The following is a 6,316-nucleotide window of genomic DNA, read 5'->3' as shown; positions in this document are numbered from 1 at the left end:
AAGAATCCCCAGCATCAGACTTTCGCTTGGATGACTTAGACGACTTAGATTTTCCCTCCTCTGTCGGCTCTTTCTTGGAAACCCTTTTCCCTCGGTTGCTAGGCTTATCCACAGCATCTAGGGCAGCCTGCTGTTCTGGAGAAAGAACTCTCGGTCCTGTAGGAGGAAGTTTACGATAATCAGCCATAACATGACTCACGCTTGTGACGCACCGATACATCGACTCAGGAATCGATCCATTGTGAGGAAATTTGTGTGGATCAGAGATAATGATCTTCTTCGTGTGAAAGGTAGCGATAGACGCAAGCAGAGCATCTTTCATAACTGGAATTTCCAATGTATCAATCCCCCTTCTCGTAATGAGAGTCCAAAATCGTCCACATGATATTTCTGACTGCCTCGTAGAAGTATTGAGGCTCTGCACCAGCTGAGACCAGATTATCGTCCCATAATCAAGATTGATCCCGTTGTAAAGGCCATAAAGAAGGGTAAGGAAACCCTTGTTAGTACCGTCGGATCCACCACTTCGTTCTGCCAAACCCTTAATCAGTAGAGTAAGCAAACCATTCCACTGAGACGGTAAACAGGACTTCTTTACTTTGGTAATGGTGGTGAGCACATCTGTATAGCCCATCTTGTAAAGCATCTTGAACAATTGAGTCGTCGTGATAAAATCAGGCGAGATAACAGAAGTATCCACAGCAAGATGCATTAACGAACAAAATCTCCCCTTTGAAATCGAAGCCTTCTTGTTATGGATTTGAAAGTAGATACGTTCTTTGTTCTTGTCATACATGGCAGTAGAGTAGACCTGCGATAAGAGTGACATTGGAACTGCTTCGACCTGCGTTAGGGCTAAAACTAGCGGTGAGTACTTCAAACATTCAACGACGTGCAGCATATATGAATCATACAGAAACGGGTTAAGTTCGATGATCATATTTTGATTTGGCTTGATCGAAAGTAATGTAGACGACGCAGTCTGATCGTGCACTGAATAAGAAGTCGCCATTGTTGATCGAAGAAGGAAGATGAACAGTTGAAATTTGCCTTGAGAGAATTTGTTGCAGTAAAAGACAAAGAAAACCAAAAACCCTTTATATACCGTTGCTAGGAGAGAGAAAGATCATGATGATAATGACGTGATCTCTGAAACGTCGCCTGGAAAAGCGCGATGTGACAGTGTGGTTACTCCCAGGTATACGTCAGCACGCATGGGTATAGAAACTGTTCAAATTCACGCGCCTAAATCTTATCTTCAATCGTCGTTTGAAATTCTGCGTCGTTTTAGGATAACCCCTTTTTGATTCCAATAGACAAACGAATATCGAACCAATTAGTAACCAGAAAGTTGGAAAATAAAATTTTCGTGCATTAGGGTGACAAAAGATAAAGAAATAAAGCAAATGTGTATGGGATGTGAGTGATGTCTCATTATAAGACAGAAAGCAGAGGATTCAGGGCAAGAATCGCTTCCTTCAAAGTCAAGAGAGACTTGAAGTGCTTGTTTGGTTTCCCGAAAAATACGATCAAGTGTTTGCTAATAAACAATGAAAGGCTTCTTTTAATTATTAGGCTTAGGGTAGCTTATCTCCAACCGAATTTCGAGTCTTAACATAAGACCGATCAATGGAAGAAGTACTTGTGAGACCGATGTGGCCTGCTGAACAAGTAGGTGGGATATAATGTATAATGACTAAAGAGGATATAGAAATCTTAAAAAAAATAAATTGGATCTTTATGGGAAGAAAAGCCTTGGTGTTAGACAAATTCATAAAAGATCACTCAAAAAATAAAAATAAGATTTCAATAGGTAACCAGTAAGATCTTGAATGTAATAATTCACCGTCAATTCATTATAGGTGTTGGATGTTGGGTTTCACTCAGCACGTGGTAGTCGTAGCTAAGATCACAAACACAGATGTTGTGTAACCATAAACCTCAGTGGTAAGGACCGAGAGTCTCAAGGGTTACAGTGGTGAACCGAAAGTAGATGGAGAATAAAAGACAGGTGGCTAAAGAATCGAAAGTACCTTCTGCTAGATAGACATGACGAAGCAGAAAAACTCTTAACTCATATGAGAAGAGTAAGGTAGCTCTAGACCGAGTTGATGTCAATAGCCTAATTGGGAAGAAATGATCGGTATAGATCGAATCATTAAGGCCTGCTCTAAGTCGTAGAGGCTTTGGTCAACATGCAGCAGCATGCTTCTAGGGACCCTTAACTAGTTCTTATGGAAATAATTATACCTGCCTTAGTTCCACATTCTGTTGTACTGGTACTCTTGTTACCTAATAAAAGTAAGAACAAAGAAACACACCACACAAACAAAACAAACAAACAAACGAAACCAAACAAAAATATTTTTGAATTTTTGGACATTTTCTGAAAAGAAATAAAAACAGAAAGATAAAATAATTTTGGATTTTTAAAATTTTCTGAAAAAAGAATAAAAACAGAAAGATAAAATATTTTTGGATTTTTGAAATATTCTGAAAAAGAATAAAAACAGAAATATAAAACAAATAAGCATAAACCAAGTTAAAGATGAGAGAAAAGAATGTACAAAATATACAACCGAAACCTTATCTTAAAGGAGTGAAGCGAAATAGACCGAGCGATCGGTTCATTTCGGTTCCTTAAAATTCTAGAGCCGAAATAGACCGAGCGATCGGTTCATTTCGGTTCCTGAAAATTATGGAGCCGAGATAGACCGAGCGATCGGTTCATTTCGGTTCCCTAAAATTCCAGAGCCGAAATAGACCGAAGGATCGGTTCATTTCGGTTCCCAAAAATTATGGAGCCGAAATAGACCGAGCGTTCGCTCCATTTTGCTTGTCTAATTTTTAGTGAGAGATTTGAGGATTCGGTACCGACTCTCCTTCCATCATACCCAAACCTTGTAAAATTTTGTTAAAGGTAGCTTCAGGTAAGGCTTTAGTGAAGATGTCAGCCAGTTGATCAGTAGATCGAACAAAGTGTACTTCCACGTTCCCATCTTCTACATGATCCTTGATAAAATGATATCTGAGTGCAATGTGCTTGGTTTTTGAGTGTTGCACTGGATTGTGACAAATCTTAATTGCACTTTCTGAGTCACAATAGAGAGGAATCTTCTTCATACTCAGTCCGTAATCTCTCAGTTGACTTTGAATCCATACCACTTGAGAAGTGCAAGATGCTGCAGCTATATACTCAGCTTCAGTTGTGGATAGTGACACGCAAGTTTGTTTCTTGGACTGCCAGCTAACAAGTTTTCCGTCAAGAAATTGACATCCACCAGTAGTGCTCTTTCTGTCCAGTCCACATCCTCCTAGATCAGCATCAGAAAAGGCTTGAATGAAGAATCCAGATCTTGCAGGATACTAGCGACCGAGAGATGAGGTTCGCTTCAGATAACGAAAAATGTTCTTTACTGCGACCATGTGAGGTTCTCTTGGATTAGCTTGAAACCTGGCACAATAACAAACAGAAAACATAATGTCCGGTCTACTAGCTGTTAGATACATAAGGGACCCTATCATTTGACGATATAGTGTTATGTCAACAACAGGTTTTTCCAGAGATGGTGTTAACTTAGTGCCAAATGCCATAGGAACCTTCACTTTCAAATCACCCTGCATTCTGAATTTTGTCAGTAAGTTCTTTGTATAGGCCTCCTGGTTGATAAATATACCTTCTGGTCCCTGTCTAATATTCAAACCAAGGAAAAAGTTAATTGGACCCATTGCGCTCATTTCAAATTTAGTCTCAATCAACTTCCTGAATTCAGCTGTTAGGCTAGGATTCGTAGAGCCGAAGATGATATCATCAACATAAATCTAAACAATCATTAGATGTTCGCCTTCTTTCTTTCGAAAGAAGGTTGGGTCAACCGAACCTTGTTTAAATTTTGACAATTTCAAGAAGCGAGTTAGTGTTTCATACCAGGCCCTCGGTGCTTGCTTCAATCCATAGACAGCTTTATCTAGCACATAGCAATAATCGGGGTATTTCTCGTTCACAAACCCAGGCGGTTGCTCCACATAAACTGTTTCTTCTAATTCTCCATTCAAGAAAGCGCATTTGACATCCATTTGAAAAACTTCGAAGTTTTTATGAGCAACATATGCCAAGAAGATTCTAACCGATTCCAACCTAGCTACTGGAGCGAAGGTTTCCTCATAATCTATCCCTTCCTCTTGGCAATAACCTTTCATCACCAACCGAGCCTTGTTGCGAATGACATTTCCTTCTTTGTCCAATTTATTTCTAAATACCCATTTCAAGCCGACCACTGAAGCATCCTTTGGGGTGGGAATTAGCCTCCAAACTCGGTTGCGTTCGAACTCATGAAGCTCATCTTGCATTGCTTGAACCCAATCAGAATGATCAAGTGCAACATTTACAGTTTTCAGTTCAACCTTGGAAATAAACGAATTAAACATACAAAATTCAACTTTAGAGAATAATGCAGTTTGTTTCGCTTTAAATTGAGAACGAGTAAGAACTTTTTCAGAAGATTCACCAATAATCTGTGTTTTAGGATGGTCTTTGGTCCATTTTGTTAACGGAGGATAGTTTGGATCATATGCTGGATCCAATTCAGCATTCACTTCTACTTCAATTTCTGATTGATCATCACCTTTGTCAGTTGTATCTTCTTTCTCCCCCTCGACTGGCGAAGTGTATCCTGAGGCAGCATCAGAGTTTGCATCCTCTGTGGGAGTTGGATTCTACCCCTCGATCGAACTACTACTGGGTGTTTTTGGATCCGTACTTTCCCCTTTGTCTGGACCTTGATGAGTTGGGGAGTGAATTGGTTTCTCCCCCTCGACAGATACTTCGGTTGTCTTTAGTGCTGTAGAACTCTCCCCCTTGAACGTCGAGCCTTTGCTTGGAGAGTCATTTGAGGGTTGAGCACCTTTAGCTTCAGGAGGTTCACTTTCCATCTCTTTGGCAGCTTCATCTATGACCTTTTTAAGATTATCTATTTTATTATCTGCTGCTTTCGCCTCTGAGTTTGTCGCTTTCTCTGGTTCATCAAACAGCCTCATGTATTCTTCGAACAAGTTGGATATAGGAACCGAGACCTGTCCGGATTCCGGAAAGATTTCACCTAAGTCACTTTCACTTCTTTGAATTTTCTTCATATAATTATCATCAAAGGTGACATAATAGGTTTCTTCAATCCGTTTGGAGCGTTTATTCCGCACTCTGTATGCTTTGGATGATAGCGAATAACCCAGAAAAATTCCCTCATCGGCTTTGACGTCAAATTTGTTTCGGTTCTCTTTAGAGTTGAAAATAAAGCACCTTGAACCGAATATGTGGAAAAACTTGACATTCGGTTTCCGATTATTTAAGATCTCATATGGAGTAATTGAGAATCTCTTGTTGAGCAGGGACCGATTCTGAGTGTAACAAGCTGTTGCAACTGCATCTGCCCAGAAGTATAAAGGAAGTGAAGCAAAACTAAGCATGGTTCTGGCTGCCTCGCATAGCGAACGGTTTCGTCTCTCAACAATCCCATTCTGCTGCGGTGTATAAGGGGCCGAAAAATTGTGAGTTATCCCCTTGTCAGCTAGAAAGTCCTCAAAGTCGTTATTCTTAAATTCCAGACCGTTGTCACTTCTGATGTTCCTTACCGTCTTCCTCAGCTGTACTTCTACTTGCTTGATGAATGTCTTCAACTTGGGAGTTGCATCTGATTTCTGCTTAAGAAAGAAAACCCAAGTGAATCGTGAAAAATCATCTACAATGACAAGAATGTACTTACTAGCACCGATGCTTTCGATAGCCGAAGGTCCACACAAGTCAATGTGCAATAGTTCAAGTGCTTCAACGATCTTTGTATTTATGCGAGTGGGGTGGCTCTTTCTGCTTTGTTTTCCCATCTCACATGCTGCACATAGATGCTCTTTATCAAACTTGAGAAGAGGGAGGCCTCGAACGTGATCACCAAGCACCAATTTATTAATGTCTTTGAAATTCAGGTGCGATAGACGTCGATGCCATAACCAGCTTTCATCAGTGTTTGCTTTTGACCGCAGGCATATTGCTGGTTTGCCTCTTATAGGGTTGAGATTTAAAGGATACAGCTCTCCCTTTCGATCAGATTTCAGCAGAACCTTCTTCGATTGCTTTTCAATTATCTCAGATCCCTCATCATCAAATGATACCTTCAGACCGGTTCCCACGACTAATTGTGACACACTTATGAGGTTATGTTGCAATCCTTCTACATATGCCACCTTTCTGATCGAGAAGTCTCCATTTGTTATCATTCTGTATCCCTTGATTGTTCCATAAGAGTTATTCCCATACTTTACACAC

Source organism: Lactuca virosa, chromosome 1 (assembly GCF_052849685.1).
Source record: "Lactuca virosa cultivar CGN04683 chromosome 1, Lactuca_virosa_CGN04683_v6, whole genome shotgun sequence".
Lineage (NCBI taxonomy): Eukaryota > Viridiplantae > Streptophyta > Magnoliopsida > Asterales > Asteraceae > Lactuca > Lactuca virosa.
The sequence above is the reverse complement of the archived record's forward strand: the minus strand, read 5'-3'. Positions refer to the sequence as shown.